General features: G+C 34.4%; 1 protein-coding gene across 2 annotated transcripts in view; it reads left to right on the forward strand.

Annotated features, from left to right (window-relative positions):
• Positions 1 to 20,682, forward strand: part of LOC118181410 (tyrosine-protein kinase receptor torso-like) — a 108,370-nt gene that overhangs the window by 5,988 nt on the left and 81,700 nt on the right. The window contains exons 1-2 of one of the 2 annotated variants that reach the window (XM_035350538.2): positions 8,701 to 9,263; positions 11,957 to 12,058. The gene's annotated coding sequence lies outside the window, so the exon portion shown is untranslated. Of the gene's footprint in view, positions 1 to 8,700; positions 9,264 to 11,956; positions 12,059 to 20,682 lie in introns of those variants that run through there. The other variant, XM_085812815.1, reaches the window with a different exon arrangement.

The raw sequence follows: 20,682 nt of genomic DNA on the forward strand, positions 1-20,682 counted from the left end.
TTAGAACGGTGTGCACTTTAAAATTGCCGACCTAAGGCAGAAAGTTCAGTCAATATATTGTTCATTACACTTTAAATTAGATTAAAAATCTCTATAGATTTTTGCTACCAAACATTCGCTGAAATATAATAGTTATTTCATGGAGCCAGATGGGAAGGTGATAAATGCTATTTTATTTTAACATGGAATCCCTAATCGCAATAATAATAATTTTTTTTCATAGTTTCTCACCAAATCTGAGAAACGGCGATTGGTAATGGGTATTGATTTGGTAGTTTCTCACCAAATTTGCTACACGGCGATCGGTAGCAGTTGTTCAAAAGTGATTCAAAAGTCAATAAATTTGTTCTGGAATATATTCGCAAATAAAAATACGGAACCTTCAGTTTTATTTTCTTACAGCACAATGAAAATTTTATTTTATCTTAACATAGAATCTGTCTGCAGAAGCCATATAAAAAGTTCAAGATTTTACATTTATGCAATTCTCCGACCTACAGCCTGTTTCTCTAAATTTCTTTATCTTATTTTCCTTAAATATTAATTTTAAACATACGATCTAGTATGAATGACTTGTCTCGAATCAATATTTAAGATAGTGCAGATGCTTTTATAAAATACCATGTGTATTTACCATAATTATCATAACATAATTTAGAAGTTTTTCGTTCTATGGGACGTGGTGAGAGTTAGTTACCATCAAAGTAAACAGCAGGGCCGGAGTTGGGCTTTAGATCGCGTGGTGTGGAACTCTACGAGTTCTAAATTCTGCTGCCCAGGTGCGACTCTGGCGCCGACAGTGAAAACAGTAATATATTGTTTTCCTTCTTTCAACTCTCTCTCTGTATGTAAAAAAAAAAAAAAAAATGATAATTTTTAAAATTTTATTTATGAAACGCACTATTTAGAATTTATAGTTGGACATGTCGAAGCTTCTTTTATCGCCTTCACTGTTAAAACATCACTGTAAAAGTACTGTAAAGGCCTTAATTTTCGCGAGCTCGTCGCAATCGCGAAAATTTAAACCTCGCGAAATACTTTTTTTTTCCGCCTCAAATAATAATAAAAAATTAGAAATTTTTCACTTACCCAAAATTTAATGATTAATTGCACAGTTACAAGCTTTTTCTTGACAAATTTCTTTCTTATAACAATTTTTTGAATAATATACGACTATATTTCTCGAATATAAAACAATAAAATTAATAGAAGGCACTTAGAATACAATTTATACCAGCTTCTTTGAAGCCATTCAAACTTATCTCATGTTTGGCTTCAATACCGTTAAATACGCGCACAGGCCAAGAAGCGTGAATCGGTTTTAGTCGTAATATTCGCAAGTCCACAGATTCTTTTTCCTCTAGAAATTGAAGCTCATCAAAATACCACTCATTAAACTCATTCTTGAGCAAACACTTGAACTCGCAATTTAGACGGGGACGAGGGCGAACTTTTCGGACAAAAAGGAAGTTTCTTAAAATGCTTTATGCAAAAGATGTACTTTTGGAATTTTTGAACTTTCTTTACTTAGGTACTTTTGAAATTTTTCAACTTTCTGTTCTGTTCATATAAAATTCGCGAAATCACCGATATATTCATTTTCGCGAAAATAAGGGCCTTTACAGTATTTTAAAGAAAGGGAAAGATAAAATTTCTATGGAAGGCTCTGCTTCAAATAGGATGCTTTTAGTATAAATTCATATAATACCTCGCAGAGTAAATTTAAAGGATTTAAGCTGATTATTGTTGAATATAAAGGTCAAACTTCACCAAGAATATGATTTATGGCTTTACTTGATGTAATTATATTCTAGCAACTTTAGGAAGTTCTTAACACTTTTGCTGGAAGTGTTAACTAAACTCTACTTCACTAAGAAATATTTGCGTCCGTAGGGAAATTTGGGCATGTATCCGAAACGAGAAACTGCAGCTATTCCACCTATAAGTTTAAATACACAGTTGGCATTTATTATTGTATTTCATATTGTCTGTTAAATAGCCCAAAACTTGAATTTTGCTCACCAGTGTATTTAAATCTTTGAGAAATATTTCTAGAATTTAAACCAAAGTTAACTTGTTACTCCCTAATAATGTATAACAGATATTATGAATTATTAACAAACATATTGAAGTTACAATTACAAAAACTGCGGATTGACACAGCGTGCCTCGTCAAGCTGTAGGAAACAATGCGATAGAATAACAACATGTAAAAAGAAAAATGAAACAAATCAATTGTAACATCTCGGGGGTCATAATAAAAAGAACATATGTTTAAGATGTTACGACTTATCATGAATGCGAACACTGGTAAGCATAAAAAATTTTTATTTCGATGTATAATTATGCTGAATGCTTGTTGTGTTGCTTCTTTTTTTATTCCAGTCTGTTGCCATTCAGCAAAATGTAGGATATTAAGCTTCCGAATCTAATCTACTGTTATTGATTAACAAACTAAGCTATTTGAAAACAACAGATGCAGTTCTTAAAAAAAAACTTCTCTTTTTTTTAAAAAAATTTCTTAAACTGATTTATCTAAATGAAATGCATTTAATTCATGATATATCTAATTAAAAGAATTAAATTTATTTATAGAGTTACGTTACATATTTTTTTTTTTTTTTTTACTTTTCAAATATACAAAAGATACAGCGATGTATGTAGTTGAAGTTAGCTTATGCATATTCATGCAATATCCTATAAAATGTTTAGCTATTTTACTAGGATCATTTCCATTGATAAGTTTTACTAATAAACCATACTAAAATAATAAAATGCTTACTAATAAACCATATTAAATATAAAAAGCATTTTGGGTGAGTGTTAAAGTCTGAACCCCTTTGAGATTTATTTATTTTTATTCCTCTTTCCTGATGGTCTTCCACAGGGATCCGTCTCTTCATGAAAAAGAAAATAATCCGAAAGTTTTCAGATTTTGAAGGTCGTCCAAAAGGCTTTGTTATGGTTTTTACGCTCTCGTTGAGCTTGCAGTATACTAGTCTGCTGTTGTGCTCACACCTGGTAACCCCCCCCCTTTTTTTTCATTTTAGTTTTATTAATAATATCATTTTTCTCCTCACATAATATATTTCAACAGAAAAATTACAAGAATTTTGTAGCAGCATGTGTTCAGAATTCCCGATGCAGTGTTAAGTGTTGGTATATATTTTTCAATTTTTTTCAGTCTTTTTTAATTTTATTATATCAGTATTCAGTTTTCTTAGTAAGATGACTTGCAAAACGTTTTATTTTGTATGTTAAAACTTTATTATATATCTCGTTCTTCATACTTGCGTCACATAAATTTCAATTCAAAAGCAAAATCACAAAATTTTTAAAAACAGCTTTTTTTTTTTTTTTTTTAAGTCCAAAGGGATTTGAATCCCGAAGGACTATTAGTTTCGTTTTGGCATTTTGCGTCGGACTCATAAATGTCGGTTCACTTTTCAAACTGTTGCCACAAAATGTTAGAGTCCTGCATTATATTTGAAGAAATTAAATAATGAAAAATCTGCATAAATGTATGTATATTTCTCGTATTGTGATAAAACAACGGTACATAGAGTCATCGAATTTTGAATAACGTAATCCTCCAACGAATATGAGCATGTGGAAGACCAAATTTGAAATTTGTTTTATGATCGATTTCCTATTTTTTAAAACTTTGACGAATTTGATTAACAAACTCAAGGATTTCAAAGCGAGCAATGGCAACGTTGTGCAGAAAAAAACATTTTTATCTCCAGCGCGTGAGTCTCTGTATCGGAAATTCTAAAGATATGCTCGTTTTAAAACTATTTTGCGATATTGCTGTTGCACTGGATCTTATGGTTTAAGTGCGAGGAACATGGTATTTAATAAAGAAAGGTAACACACAATATGTTAAAAAACGCCCCTTTGGACGTAATTTAAAATCTGAAACATTTCAGATTTTTTTTTTTTTTTTTTGCTTATAGCGTACTTTGCCCTTAGGCACTACAGGGGAAAGGATGGATGCCCCGTTGAGGTCATTTTAAAGGAAACTGGCTCGTATCCACATAACACATGGGTAAAACCATGCAGCCAGCCCGATCGCCGGGACTCTAACTCCGGACCGAACTATCAGTATTCAGCGTCTTTTACCATTCGGCCGCTGGTGGGCCTTTAAAAACAGCTTACCTTTAGAATTTCCAATAAACAGTCTGACGCTCTGGAGCTAAAAAAAAAAATTTTTTTTTTCGTATAGTGTTTCCACTGCTTGCTCTGAAATCGCTGAGTTTGTTAATCTAAAATTCATTAAAGATTTCCAAAATGTGAAATAGATAATAATAAAAATTTGAAACTCTAAATTCCGGCTTCCAGGTGCATTCCTTTCGCGTGAAGGACTAAGTTATTCAAAATTCGATTGCTCTAGGTACCGTCGGTTTTTTTTCACAGCGCGAGAAACGTACGTACATTTATGCAGACGTTTCATTATTTAATTTCTCTTTAAATTTCATTATTTAATTTTTCTTTAAAAATAATTCAAAACGATTACTGTTGTCACTAATTATTTTTTCTTTAAAAATAATTCAGAACAGAGCGCCCAGATTACCAGGTATGAGATGGCAACTTAGACAATTTTTTAAGGAAAACATAATTCCGTCTTTCTGTGTAAAACACGAAAAGTTCATGCAGCCAGCTCTTTCAACTGCTGCGAATCGAAAGGAATATCAAAAGATTTCTATTAAACTTCACAGTCTCAATACTCGCTGAAGTCTTACTTCTCTGCTTTGGAAAAGCTGCTTAAGAAGGTGCTGGCATCGTTCCCCTCAAAGGGATGACCCAGCCCTTCTTTATCTCTAGTCCTGGGTGAACGCAGAGCTCTTGAAATTAGGCTTATGAGATGCTGTGTGTTGAACAAAATGTTAAAGTAGATAGAAGGTATACTATTAGTAATCACAAAAGTATGCTGAATCAAATTTACATACTATTTGGTAAATGAGTTGTATTTATCTCTATGAGATCATGAAACAATAACATCATAAAGATATCAAGGAAGAAGGAAATGTAATCTAAATATTAGAAGCATTTGCTATTAAATCCAGTATGGCTGAATTTTTTTTTTTTTTTATAAAGGTTATAAATGAGCTAATCACGTTAACTTGTATTATAAATAGCGACAGTTAAAAATATTATTAGTATAACTCAGCGTCATCTCTCTTTAAAGATAATTTCATTGACACCTAAACATAAATTGAAAAATAAGATGCATACTAACGATTAAACGACACGAAGACGCTAGAAACATCTTCCATTAACTAAAGTTATGATGCAGAAGTTTCTAAAAGTTATCATTTAAATATAAATTACATGAATGCAGTACAACACTATACAAATTCTAATATACAGCAAAAAGATATATACGATACAAGTTTAAAAAGAAATGAATGAACAGGAAATTAAAAATTCTAAGGGATGTTAGAAATTTTTTGTTTAATTATGGAAATGTTTCATATGTTCATAAATATTAATTAAACGTGTATTATAAATTAAATGTGTTTCATAGTATATCGGTGAGAGAAGTACTTGGGAAACATAAATTTAAACATTTCTTATATTTCTTAAAATATATAATCTGTTAAGTAACTTCAACTTCAGTGATTAAAAATTGGAAAAGTAAATAAAAGCTTAATGCGACATATATTATAATAATATTTGTGTGGATTTAGAACCGTTTAACAAGCCGAATTTTTTTATTTAATGAAAAGAATTTTTAAAATCAGATTAGAACTATTTACTTAAAATGGTAAATTTGAAAGTTAAGACCATCTAAGAAGATTCATTCAATATTTATCTAGACAAAGAAAAGAAAAAAAAAAAAAAAAAAGAAAAGAAAGCTAATTTAAACTGCATTACACATTAATATTTGTATCTTCTTCTCTGAAATCCGATATTTGATAGGTTGATTTTATATATATAGTACATATGTATATAAATTTTATGCAGGTCATTAATTTATCTGGTTTGCATATGCCAAAACTGATATATTGAACTTAAATATTACCTCCAAAATAAAATTAAAAGTGGACAAATAATATTAAAATGAAATAACAGAAAATTTAGATTAAACTCAGTTATTGCGCTTCTTAAAATTACATCAATAAATATGAATGGTAATTTTAGAAAGCACGATAACTCAGTTTAATTTCAATTTCTCCTATTTAGTTTTTGACATTAACTGACCACTTTTAATTTAAAAAATTTGGAGATAATATTTAAGTCTAGTACATTAACTATCTCCGCAGCATTTGCCTAAGATTTTAACTACTTCAGTCCCTATTTCACCTATATATGGTAATCGTCAAAACTAACATATAAGCAGCTATAAGTCACGACTCGGAAATTTTTGAATTCCTGTGGAACATAAACAAGTCCATTATTCTTTTAAGCATTATAAAAATATAATAAGAGTATAAAAAAAAAGTAGTTTTTACTTTAGCTCTTACTAGATTTTCATTTAACATTTGCTGTGTATGCAAAATTTTCACAATATCTGAAAAAAGAAAATAGACTTGTAGTCTCAATCAAATGTGTCCCATTTATAAAGAAGGCCCACTAGCGACCGATCGGTAAAGTCGCTGAACACTGGTAGTTCGGCCCGAGGTTCGAATCCCGCGAACGGGCTGGCTGCACGGGCGTTTTCGTGGTTTTCTTCCATGTGTAACGAGTCAGTTTCCTTAGAAAGTCCTCCACGAAGGCATTCCTCCCCTTAGGCAGATAGCCCTAGAGGTTTGCCATAATCACACACACACACACACACATTAAATGACTTTTTGTAGCAACCATTCTCTTCGGGTTCGTAGAAATAGGGAAAAGAAAGGGTTGTGCAGTTCCTAGTTTCTTCTTCGTCTGTCACCCTTCCTACGTTAAGGTGAGGGATGGAATAATTGGCCATTGTTAACTGTCGGGGAGAATTGAAAGGGCCTTCAATTAATTCCGCGAAGTTGGGATATGACTGGGCAAGACATCCTGAAGCGAGTCTGCATAAAAGGGGCAATTATCCCCTGGGGTCAGGCAAGCAAACAGTAGTGGAAAATCAAATTGGTCAACCTTGTCCTTTCTCTCATCTTATCTTTAGAGTCGTATTCGGCTGTACTTAGCTTTCTTTTGATCGTTTTTTCCGTTTCTTATTAATTACTTATAAATTTTTAAACGAGATTTTTAAACCTGGCTTTAAAACTGCTAATGGTATATCAAAATTAGACAGCCTTCCAAATACGATCCAGCGCCACGCTTGAATTTGCCACCCAGGGCACAGACTGCCGTTTGGCCCTCCCACAGATCCAGGACTGATTATTTGACACATGTCAATCTCGTTGATTGTTTGCTAATGGACTTCAGCTGAAACCGTTTGGATGAAATAAACCGCTTGTTGGCATAATGCAGCTGTGCAGGGTGGTCCCGGATGCACGTTACAAAAGGACATTCTTCGTCTCAATACCTGTCTTTATGAACTGTCTCATTTTCGAAGTTTGAGAAAATTTAGTTGTCTGATTAGGGGAAGGGAAAGAAAAATTGTAAGAATTCTCAGCGAAAACGAATGCATTATCCATCTTATTCTGACCGTTAGATTGAGGCAGGTGTTCTTATGTTTTTCTAAATATTAAATTTTTGAGTTAAACCCTTTCATGTCTTAAACACTTACGTCATAATTTTTGCTAAGCTTGGAAAATTATCCAAATTTAAAGACCTGCGGCATAATTCACAGGTAGGAGTTCAACTGTGCCCTGCTGGTGCGTTCGTCGCTTTGCCGGTGAAAGCTAGTTCCTCTTGAATCTGCGGAAACCAGAAATTATAAATGAGTTAAAGTTTCAGCTGTAGCGTAAATAGCCCATATGTTTAGCTTTAAGCAACATCGTCTTTGTAATAGCTTTATATTACAAGGCTTGATAAATTTTATTTGGATTTTAATTTCACTTGCGCTTTGTACTGGCAGTTAAATAGTTCCTAGAGGCCATCCTCACCTAAAAGGTTTCTGTGTTTTAGCTGTTGATAGCTCACTTCCGTTTAGTTTCAGATTACGAAAGGCTAGGATTACGAAAGGCTAGGGAAACGAAAGGCTTTAATCTAGCGGAGGCCTAGTTGAAACAAAGCTTTGACTATAGATAAAAGAATTTTAGCTGCGACTTGCACAATATTTATTGGTCACGCTTTTTATGTACAAATAACATTACTACAGAATATTAAAACTATATTGTCAAAATATACATGCAACACATTTTAACCATTGCTGTTAATGCCTAAAAGCATCTGTGAAATACGTTAGCTACTGAAGGATACTAAAAATGAAATTTTTGCACGTGTTCATTGGAAATTTTAGCTGCGATGGGGTTCAAAGTTTTTGACATTTCGAAACCTGAGTTTACAAATAATTGTTTAGTTGATAACAAATGTCTCTCTAACTATTAATGGCACTTTGAAAGAGACTATGTAATTTTTAAGTTTCTGAAGAAGCAGATTATTTTCTAAGATCATTTAAGGTAACATATTAAATGAAAAATTGTACAATAATAATTGATGTGAGAAAGGCCGCTTTCTCTAATTAACTCTCTCTAAATAAAAAGAAAATTTCACTTCATAATGAAATCTGAAATAAAGGACATTTTCAATACCAGTCTTATAAGGTATTTCTCCCGCTTTCTTAGCGTGGTGTAGTGGTCTGCATGCTGGGCGTGTATTCCAGAGGTCCGTGGTTCGATTCCCGGCGAAGGCGTTGCTCATTTTTCATAGTGCTTATTTCCCTGTCTTCTTCCAGGCAAGTGTCGCTGTGCTGGGGTACGAAGTCATCAAGGTAACGAAAGGGCCGATTCTTTAGCTAAAGAAGCCACATGTCACCCCTTCATCGACTCAGAGATAGCTCTTTTCATAGTCGCTGCCAAACACAAGATCTTCTGCGCCTTCATGTCCATCTGGCAAGCTCGCTGGGACGACTCAGACACTCGTCGACACACCTACTCCATCTTTTCCGTGGTTTCCACCAAAAGGCTCAAAGCAGACCTCTATCTACAACAAGCTTTCACAAATCACGGAAGATTCCCCGCGTACCTCAGCAGATTCTGCCATCAAAACGTAAAATGCGCCTGCGGTGCTTCAGCTTCTCCAGCAGATGTTTCACATTGGATCCACGACTGTCCACGTTCTTCTCCCATCAGAGCCTTCCTTCCTCAGCTCCAGGGATCACATAGCCTCAAAGACCTTCTTCAGAATTACTACGGACAGCGGGGCGTCAGAACTATCATAGAGTATGTCTATTCTAAGAGAAACATAATCATAGCAGATAACCAGGTCTAGGCACTTGACAAAATATAAAGGCAACAAGCCTCTACTCATGTATATATGTAAATATTTCTAAGCTAACTAACCCTTTTTGCTAATTTTATACTAACATTCCCAAGAAATTGTAAGTTGGAACACCCAACAAAAGTAATAACTACTGTTAAAACTGTTTATCTATAATAAGGTTGAAAAGATAAACAACCAAAATAGGTTGCTGTAGCAACGATCAGAATAACATGACTGACCTCTAGTGCCCATTGAGAGGTGAAGCATGCGGAATAATAATAAATAAATGCCTCCTGCTAACAAAAATTACCTAATGTCTCTACAGTGGCACCCGAACTAAAAGGGTGGTAGATGATGATTCTCCACACCCAGGATTTGGCGATTGGGTCCCCTAAAACCACAGTCGCGCTTTAAAAGGGGGGTAGTATATAAGGTATTTCTCCCGCCTTCTTAGCGTGCCTTCGTGGTGTAGTGGTCTACATGCTGGGCGCGTATTCCAGAGGTCCGTGGTGCGATTCCCGGCGAATGCGTTGCTCATTTTCGATGTCTCCTGCTTCCAAATACCTAATGTCTCTACAGTCTAACATAATTTTAAAGCTGGCATGCTATTTTGATGTTGTTAATCGCTATTACACAGAGGCTGTTCGCACATTTTTAGACGATTTTCATTTGCAATTACAGAAATATTTTTCTTAAAATTTTTATGATTTAAATTTTTTGTTTGATAACCCTTATTCTTTAGTATCTTTATACAGCGTAATTTTCAAGACAATAAAACCTTTTGTCGTATCGGAAGAGGTACTTTATCCCATTCCTCTCCAACAGCTTTCCAAAGTCTAAAGAAGTTGTAGTCGACGTTCGGACAACCCGCTTTTTAAAAGTCCAAAAGAGAAAAAATGCATTGGTGATTAGATCAGAAGATTTAGTAGGGATACTAGTGAAAGATATATATGGCTTGATACCCGATTCTTGCTCCATTTTTTTCCAGGAAATTAACAGTAGATTTTGACGTGTCGCTGCTTGCTTAGTCTTGATGCAATTCTGCTTATGGATCACCCTGTATGTAACCAGAAGCTATGTCATATTTGAAAATTGGGTATAAAATATGTTTTTGTTAATATGTGGAGTTGAACTTAACATTTTTCTCCACTTTCTTTATTTTTAATTTGCCGTTATATGAAATAACCACTAACAATCCTAAATACCTCCGAAGAACTTTCTTTAGATTCCTTGAACCATGTTTTAACATTTTTTCTCCTCTTTGATGATAATAAATGGATCTCTGCTATTTAAGTATACCCAAGATTCATCTATAGTGACAACATTTTTCCATTTTTATCCGAATAAATGTGTATATCACGGAGAAAGACGACGCACATCATGTTTTTTCGCCTTTTTAAGACTTAAATCAGCATTAATCACTTTGTTTTCATTTTAAACTGAGCATTTTAATGATTTTACAGCTGTCCTTAACGAATTATCTTTTAACATCAAACGTCTTTAAGGGGTGTTCAAATGAAAAGGTACGAAACGACACTATGGATGTATTGAAGTCTTTATTCAAAAGTAATTACCAAAGGCTTGATCCATTGTTTCACGAGCCGAAGGATTCTCTCTCTCCAGAATTCCTGTAGCCGCGACAGGAGCCAGTACTCCACTGTGTACTTCAGTTCGTCGTCCGAGTTGAAGCGCTTCCCTTTGAGATGTCTCTTCTCACCAGGTCGTTATCTTCTCGATGAGTTCTGCCATGATTACCTTGTTTGCATGTCCTGGTCTCGGGTCATCACTCGAACACTACAGGCCTTCACGAAAACTGGCACTCCACTTTCTCCACTAACTTGTCGGATGCACAGTCTTCTCCGTATACGATCATCATCCGGCGATGGATATCGGCCGGTTTAAACCCTTCCACAATCAGAAATCTGATACACTTCGCTGCTCCTCAGTCATCGAATTTTGCAATGTGAATACCATGATGTCCTCACACAAGCACTGCCACATCAATTGGACAGCACACACAATGCCTGCTTCTCTCTTGTGTCATGTGCGGACTCTCACGCATGCGCATAACCAAGCCGGACACTACATTCGCGTCCTTAGGTGACTCGTTACGTTATGCTAAAGATACTTATTCACATTTCAACCGGTTTATTTGTACTTTTTTATTTGAACAACCCTTATACTTTTGCAACATTCGAAACATTCAGTTTTTTTCTTTGAATAGGTATTTGGAATAATTTTTATACTTCAAGCTAAATTTTTGACGTTTGTTGTTGACAGTATTACCTATCATAGCTTTAGATAAAAAAAAAAAAATAAATAAATAAATAAAAAAATGGCTTTCATACTGTTTTTTAATAAATAGACATAATTAATTTTCTTCGGAAAGAACACAAACATAGCCTTCCATTTATTGCTTCTTTAAAAGTGATTTTGTCTGAAAACAAAACTGTCAGATATCAGACGATAGTTTATATTTTTAAAACCATAGGTGCAGTTAAAAAAAAAAAAAAAAAAAAATTCTGAGCAGGAGATCTCTTTTTACAGCAAAGCAAAATGGTCTAAAAAATTTCAAACAGTTTCTGTAAAAGCTTCTTCTATGTCTTTTCTCCTCTCGAACTATGATTATTATTTTAACAAAGGTTTATTTTAGGGGAAGAGAGATATCTACCCTGTGGTTTGTACTGAAAGATGTAGAAGATACTGGATGTAAATCGTTGAATGTATATGGACTTCCGGATCCTCAGATTTGCAAGTTAGTATCAGCAATATCTATTATTGGCAAATCCTAGAATTTTAATTTGTAGTCTTGTAAGATTTTATCATCTTTGCTGTACAAGTCTTTAACAAGCAGGCATGGGCATCGTACTCACAAAAACACCCGAGTACTTGCGGTGAGAACTTCAGGATAGTTTAAGAATAAATTCAAAAATTTAAATTCTAGTGCTAGATTACACTATTCAATGTAAGCTAACACGCTGACTTAGCAACCTACATTGATGATAGACTTGATAAACGGTCAGAATGCGTAACCGCAACTAAGATTAATAACTGGAGGACAAACTAGTAACCGAGCGATACAATAGCGAAATAACTCTCTGTTTAACCTTCTCGTTTCGTCTGTTTAAATACGCTTTTCATTTAACTTAATTTGCATCCAGGCGAAGAAATGCGAAGGGAAACCAAAATCAAAATAATTGGTTATTCAAACTAAGAGAAACCCTGCAGTCTTAAAAATAAAGAAAACAATTTAAGAAATAATAAGTCATACAGAATCCATGTTGAATAATTTTTGCATGCTTTATTTAGCTTAATTTTTCTGTTTGTTTGTATCACATTGATTAACAATACTCCAGAACAACATTTCCAAAAGTTTTTTTTTTTTTTTTTTTTTTTTTTTTTTTTAATTTACTTTTGAATTTTTTTCGCATATACTTCTTTAATTACATTAAGTTAAGCATTGAAGAATTTTTATCTTTTGATGATGCAAAATGATCTTCCAGGTGATATGTTTTAGGAATCTCGTATGTAGTACACAAAATTCTAATAGTTTTTTAGAAAATCATGCAGTTCCCCCCCCCTTTTGCTTTTAACTATCGTGTTGCTGCTAGCAATGAGAGATTTTATTTCAAACATTTAATTTGTTGTTATTGGTAGCCTTTTGATTTTAAGTGATGATGAACTTGGATATTTATATTAGTCAAAAATTTAAATGAACTGAATGCAAGCTTACATTCCTTGATAAATCGGAAAAGCGGGAAAGAAAATTATTGTGGCATACTTTGTTCCTATGCTGATTAAAAAGATTAATTTTTCTGCCTTAAGCGACATTGATTCCTTTTTCTTTATTATTATCAAACATTTAATCCTTTACCTATTCGCGGGATTTTATTCGGGTTGGTTTCACTGAATTGAGTTAGTTTAGGTCGAATATTAAAATTAATTATTGACCCGCTTTAGTGATCCGATTTTTTGTTTCTTTTTTTTTTTTTTTTTTGTTTCTTTTTTTTTCTTTTTTTTTTTTTTTTTATTTTTCATATACGGGGATAGCATAATATTTCTAAACGATTTTGGAAAAATTCCTTGTTTTTTTATTAATTTAATAATGAAATTATTTTTAGTGGATTTTTGCATATATCAATGCTTTGATCAAATAAATCACATAGGGACTCTGCTTAATGCGACGTATACATTCACGGTCGATTTTACGAAGAAAATCAGCCTGTATTCATATTACATATAAGGAAAGCAATGACCCATGCGACTACAGCCTATTTACTTGAATTCGAATGCAAGTCGAACTGTCTGTATTCGGTGGTCTTAGCCACCTAGCCATTTGAAGGCAACATCGCTGGATAAATCGAAAAATGGCTTTCAGAATGAAATTTATGCAGAATCTTTAACAAACTTTACAATTTTTCCAAAATCAATCAATAGGGTACAAATAGTGAAGAACACTTAAATCCAAATTTTCAAAATAACCGAAAGTAATCTTGCAGCATCAAGTGGATTGGAAGACTTAAAAAATAACATCGTTTGCCTTATAACTATGCTGATGAAAGGAAATAATTTTCTTACTTTCAGAGACAGCAATTTTTATTTATTATTTTTCACTTTCAAGAACACGCCTGTGGTTTAAGAATAATATATATTTATAACAGGTTATACTATTTTATTTAAATACACTATGGTATTTTTAAGGAATAAAAGTGGAAGCATAGGATTATACGCAAAAAGTAATTGCATTCAATTAATTTAATTTTCTCTTGCACATCTGGGATTTAAAATCCCATAATTTAGTTTCTCCACGGTTTTACATTTTTGTCAAAAGTAATCAAGCATTTTGAGATAGCTAAATAAATACATTACTTTTTATTTTTTAGGGAGAAAGAGTTTTTTTTAGTCAGGGATCAGTCAATCTAACAGTGAGACTGTTGAACTTTTTCTAAAAATACGATAGCAGTGTAATAATATAATCAGAAGAAATCAAACTTCACTCAAATGAGCTTATTAGCCTCTCTCTTACCAGAGTAATAGAACACATAGTAAAGTGATATTAGTATTTATCTGCAAAATTAAGGCTGATTGATTTGAACTTATTAAACTTATTTAAAACTATGATCCTCAAATATTTGAAACTTGACTGAAGTCTTTTACTAGCATTGGCAGCTTGAGTTAAATGTTAAAAGTTGGCTATGATATGCTCCACCCTTAGGCACTACACGAAGAGGGAGGGATGCCTCGTGGAGGTCTTTTAAAGGAAAATTGGCTTGTATCCATGTTACACACGGGGAAAACCACGAAAACGCTCATGCAGCCAGCCCATTCGCCGGGAATCGAACCCCGGAGCGAACTACCGATATTCAGCGGCTTTTACCGTTCGGCCGCTGGTAGACCAGGCTAGTATATTGGAATAGTACTGGCACCATAGGTCACATACTAGCTGCCGTTTAATAATAACTGAAAAAAACTGAAATGACAATGCTTCCAGAAATGAGACAGTTACGAAACGAATTAATTAGCATTTATAGATTAAGAAAGTATTTTGATTTTGTCTTTTGTTGTGCACGAGTTTTATTTCTTACGTACGGGGGCCTGGATTTAGTAGTTTGGTTTTAATTTTCTGGTGTAAGTTTGATTTGGTTTAGTTTTCTGATGTAAGGCCTTCTAGTATGAGTTTAACCTGGATGTAAGATTCCCTTCCCTCTCTCCCTCACATATAGCATCAGTCATGAAAACAGTGGTGTCCAGCTTCGTAAAATGAATTTTACTGGTACTGGAATTTTATGACAATTTTCATGTCTTTACAAGAAAAATAAGCGTGTTAAAATAAACGTAATAAAAATTAGTTCAAGAATTTTTGTACGAGTAATTCAGCTAATTCGAAGAAGCCTGGATTTTAAGAGTCAAAGGGTGCAAATTTGACCCTCTCCTAGATTTTAGAGTGAAAGGATTGAGCGTAATGATAGTTTTCAATCTTCTTGTCAAAAATTTTGAGATTAGATTTAATAGGGGGACCGGAAAGTAATGTCGTTTCTGCGCATGTCGAAAACAACATCCTAAAGGCGGAAGTGGAAGCAAATCCATGTCAAACACTCTTAACTAACCTTGGTCGACCATCCAAGAACATTTAAAGCAGAATGGAAAAATAAGCAAAGCAGGTGTTTGAGTCTCCCATAATCTGGCCGAAAAGAAGAAAGCCAACCTATCCATCACATGCAACGTATCGCTTCAACGACACCATATAGAACCGTTTTTTGATCGCTTAATTAGTGGAGACAAAAAAATAAGTCCTATATGATAATCCAAAACTCAAAAGGCAGTTTTAATAAGGGTTAAAAGGGTTTACATCCGGTAAAGGCGCTTCTGGGTGTTTGGTGGAGTATTCGCGGAATTGTTCATTTCGAATTGCTGAAACCTGGAAAAATTGTTAATGTAGACCTTTATTGTGAACAATTGGATCTAGTGAACCAATCTTTAATCGAAAAATGTCCGGCGACTGTCATCGGAAAAGGCGTCATTCTGCAACACGACAATGCAAGACCGCACTGTGCAGGACGAACACTGGAAAAATATAATGAATTGGGGTGGGAGGTACTGCCTCACCCACCATATTTACCCGATATCACACCCTCGAATTTCCATTTATTCCGATCTCTACAACATTTTCTTAGTGACAAAAAATTTGAAAATTTGGATGATGTCCAAAATGCCATCTCGAGATATTTTACTCAAAAACCAATTGATTTTTATCGGTCTGGGATTAAAGTTTGCATACTATATGACAAACGGTTGCTGATAACGTAGGGTGATTATATTATTGATTAAAAATAAAAACTTGTTAGAAAGTTATTCGTTTGAATTTAATGTAAAAAAAGCGACATTACTTTCCGGTCCCCCTATTATTTTCTAGTTGATCCATTTAGCTAAAACGACTTGAAAAATGTCACGTTTGTGACATTTGGTATGATGCCTTAAAACTTGAAAATATGATTTAAAATTTTCGTTACAGTGATTTTTTTTTTTTTTTTTTTTTTTTGACAGAGTGACAATTGCATTAGACTTATGAAGTTAAAAAAAGGCAAAGAACTAAAACAAGCTGTTTGCCTTCGATTTTCTTTCTGGAGATAATGGGATTGTTGCCAAAGAAAGTTATTCATGGATGTTACAAAAATTTTATTTAACCAAAAAAGAAATCTTACTTACAGGGCCACTTGCGGCGTAGCGGTGAAATTGCTAAATACTGGTTTCACCTTGTGTAACATGCTTAACAGGCGTCCATCCCTCATGCAGGTAGCCGTAGTGTACTTGGACATTATTACCTAAACCAAAAGAAAATGAATTACGTATATAAGAACATCTTAATAAAGAAAGAAACAGAAACGGGATTAAGAAATACAAGAACTAAGTAAAGATAAAATACATGGAAATATAGAAAAGAGGCTTTGAAATTACAGAATATGGAATGTACAGGGAGAAAATGAGTTTTACACATAGAACTGAAGAACAATTCATTCAAAACACACATGGAGACAAGTACGCAGGGTCGACAGAGGATGCGGAAATCAGTAAAATTCACAATGACATGAAAATGAATTCATAACAGGTTCAAAAAGAGTAAAAAAAAGGACGTGAATTCGGTACCAAACGCCAGTAACGAAGTGCGCTAACTGGTACATGAAATGCAAGTAACGCAGCAGTAGTATTTCTTTTTAATTAGTTTTGGCAAGTAAATGAAAAAGAAATGTAAGAAGATGGAAGCACAGGAGTAAAGTAATTACGTGAAAAGAATATTTTAATGTAGTCAAAACAAAAAGAAGATTCAAATCGTAGCAAAACAGATCTAAAGAATACGTAGTTAGTTAATACATAGTAATTACGTAGTTAATACGTAATATGTCTCACGTAGTTAATGTGCTTACACAAACACCAACTTCTTGTGGGGAGGAACTTAAAAAAGAAAAGTAACATTTAAATTCAAAGGTAAAGAGTAGTACAAGACTACACAATTCGATTTAACGTAGCAGGCTGACTCAGAAACATACAGCGGCAGGATAATAATTCGGCGGCAAGCATGCGAAGCCGAGATTCAAAATTAACAGCCGGTAGAATCCACAACGTGCGCTGACAGTAGCGAAATCATGCTCTAACTATTCGCCACTTGAGTTTAAATACATTCATTCACCCAAACTGATTTACATACTGGCGAGGAAACGCGCGGCGAGTAAGAAAAGGCTAACAAATTAAAATAACTATTAGTAAAAATAATAATAGAACCATACAGAGTTTGTTTATTTGCTTTAGCAATTAATGCAAAGCACACAAAAGCTATCTCCCTAAGGGATAGGATGCTTGCGCAGAAAAATTCCGTACTTACATTTAACATGAGAGGTCCATAAAACAGCCTAAGCAACCAGCCCGTTCACCGAAACCGAACGACTCTTTTGATATAATATACTAATGAAACAAATGCTGATTTCCTCAACACGGCCTCTTTGACTGTCCTCCACCTTCAGCTATTAAAATGGTGTAATTACCTAATTCATGATATTTTCCGTACATTGTGGGAGGGGGGGAACTAATTATGCTTGTAAATATGCGGATGGAATAAGTTCAAAGGTCATTTGCTAAAAATTATTTACAGAATGCAATCAAAATATAAAGAAATAAACGTACAGTTTAAGTATTTTTTTACGCATTGAGTGAAAGTAAAATAAATCAATAATTAAAGAAAATTAAATATAATGAAAGCGTTGGCTAGGAAAGCAGTATCGTATATTAAAATACTTATGAATTATAATTGCTTGTTAAATCTGTCTATTAACTTCCCTTTTTATTAATTATAATCTCATTACAAATTATTTTCATGTGTACTCCTGAATGAAACGCAGTTATAATGTATTTCTCCAGAATCGTATGTTAAAAGACACCACCTTTTGCTATGTTCTCATAAAAATGGCTTTGTTTACATACAATGAAGTACTCCTTTCCCACACTTGATAAAAATTTATGACTTTAAATTGTTGAATTTGGATATTTCCCGGATTTCTACTAATTAAGTTGGATGCAATTTCTTTTCCCAATTAATCTTTCCGCTTTTTTTCACTGAAACATTTCTCGAGATAAGCTGATACTGGTTTTTACCTTATCTTTGATAATTAGTGAAGGAAATGGCAAAAGCTCAATTTCCTATTGTAGTGGAGACAAAGAACGTGAATGGAGGACTTTGGTTCATGTACTTTAGCTGCCCAGTGATTTCAGAAATGAAATGGTTCTTTGTCTGAACAAACGGATTTATGAATCTTTGCCTGATATTTTTCCTGGGAAATTGAACATGCCCTTGAGTGGGTCGAAAGGACCCTGTTTTCTGAAATGTAAAAATCTCTTATTCGGGTGAAAAGGCGTTAAATGTTTTCTAAGCTCTTTTCCAAAGAAAAATAGAGCCAAACAAATAAAAGAGTTTTCTTTTTGTTTGTTTTTTAACTTATTATCGAACAAAATTGAAATATATTACAGAACTGAGTAATTGTTGCTTAACTCACCATTTAAAATTCATATTTAATACATATGTTAAACTGATAATTAAAAAATGTCTTTTTTAAACTATGCCATGAAGTAAATCTCTATTTAAAAATTTATTAGAAACTTAAGTATTATCGAATTAATCGAAAAATCTATTGAATATAATAAAGGGGATACAATTTAAATTGACTATTCTAAGTCTACCTGTTTGGCCCAGCAGTGGCCGAGCGGTAAATTCAGCGAATCTTGAATTCTGCTACCCGGCGAGTAAATTCTAAGAAAATCGCCTAACTTAATTCTGCTGCCCAATGCCTTCTCCGAATTTTGAAAATTTTGCCATCCTGAAATATTGCTGCACGTTACTTTAAATTCTACAAATTTTGCCTTTTGATGCGACCACACCAGCTCTACCGGCCCTACTTAAACCAAACGTGCCTACTTTAGTGCTTCCATGGCGATATCTACACTCATGTCCATAAATTAAGGATAATTCAGAGTCACGCGGAAATCGAACTCAAAAATAAATATATCACCTGTAAAATCACTACACACATCTTCAAGAATCATATGCAAATTTCAGGAAGTAACCAGATGACACCGATGGTACGTCACAATGACGAGAGTGTAAGAGAGTGATATATAAGGAATACAGGCAAAGAAGTAAAATTGTTCGCAGGCGCTTTATAAACATTTCAGTGCAATAACCGAATAGTTATGACACAAAGGACGCATTTGGATGATTTTTTACGTAGTAGAATTATCGGCCGTCTGGAATGTGGGCGTACCCAACTGGAAGTATCAGACGAACTTGGAATTGCCCAGAGTGTCATCTCCAGGCTTTGGCAACGATTCCAAGATGATGGTAATGTCAGTAGACGTTACAGCACAGGTCGCCCCAGAGTTACAACGCCGAATGAAAACCGGTATTTGGCAGTTACTGCCAAAAGAAAAAGGCAGAGCACAGCCTCAGACCTGTCTCGTCAGCTCTCTTCAGCCACTGGTACGACAATTTCAAGGCAGACCGTGTACAGACGCTTAGGGCAGATTGGTCTATATGCTCGTAGACCCGTCAGATGCGTTCCACTTACTGCAACTCACTGTCGCCTGCGGTTAGCCTAGAGTAGAGAGCATGCATTGTGAACACCGTAACAGTAGGCTTGTGTGATGTTTTCCGACGAGTCCAGGTTTAGCTTGCAGTCTGATTCTCACCGGACTTTCACAAGGAGAGCTCCAGGTACCCATTACCACCAAGAAAACATCATTGAACGACAACGGTTCTGTGGTGCAAGAGTGCTCGTTTGGGGTGGAATTATTCTGGGTTTCAGAACTGACCTGCTTGTTCAGATTGGAATCATGACAAGCCAAATCTATCGGGACGTCTTTCTGGAACAACTTGTATGTTTGTTTCGGGGCGCCATGGGTGCACAATTTGTGTTTATAAATGACAACGCCCGTCCTCACCGTGCAAACATCGTAAGCGAATGCCTTCAATCGGAGGATATCATCCGTATGGACTGGCCAGCATTCTCACCGGACTTGAATCCAGTAGAGCACGTGTGGGATATGCTTGGCCGACGAGTTGCAGCCCGTCAACCTCCTCTTACATGTCTACCGGAACTTTGGAGGGCATTGCTTTTTGAGTGGTGTAATATCCCCCCAATATCAGATCGATAATTTGATACTCAGAATGCCTAGGAGTTGTACGGACTGTATTGCATCGTCTGGGCGACATACAATGTATTAACAATCATACCAACTATGTAATATTGGTTTTTTGTAATTAATTTTTTTTAGTAATTTGCTCCAGGGAGAAAAAATAGCTAATTTTTTTAATAATATCAAACATATAGTATCTTC

This window comes from Stegodyphus dumicola, chromosome 3 (genome assembly GCF_044657685.1).
Source record: "Stegodyphus dumicola isolate Sdum_Otavi_A_Nest chromosome 3, ASM4465768v1".
Classification (NCBI taxonomy): Eukaryota; Metazoa; Arthropoda; class Arachnida; order Araneae; family Eresidae; genus Stegodyphus; species Stegodyphus dumicola.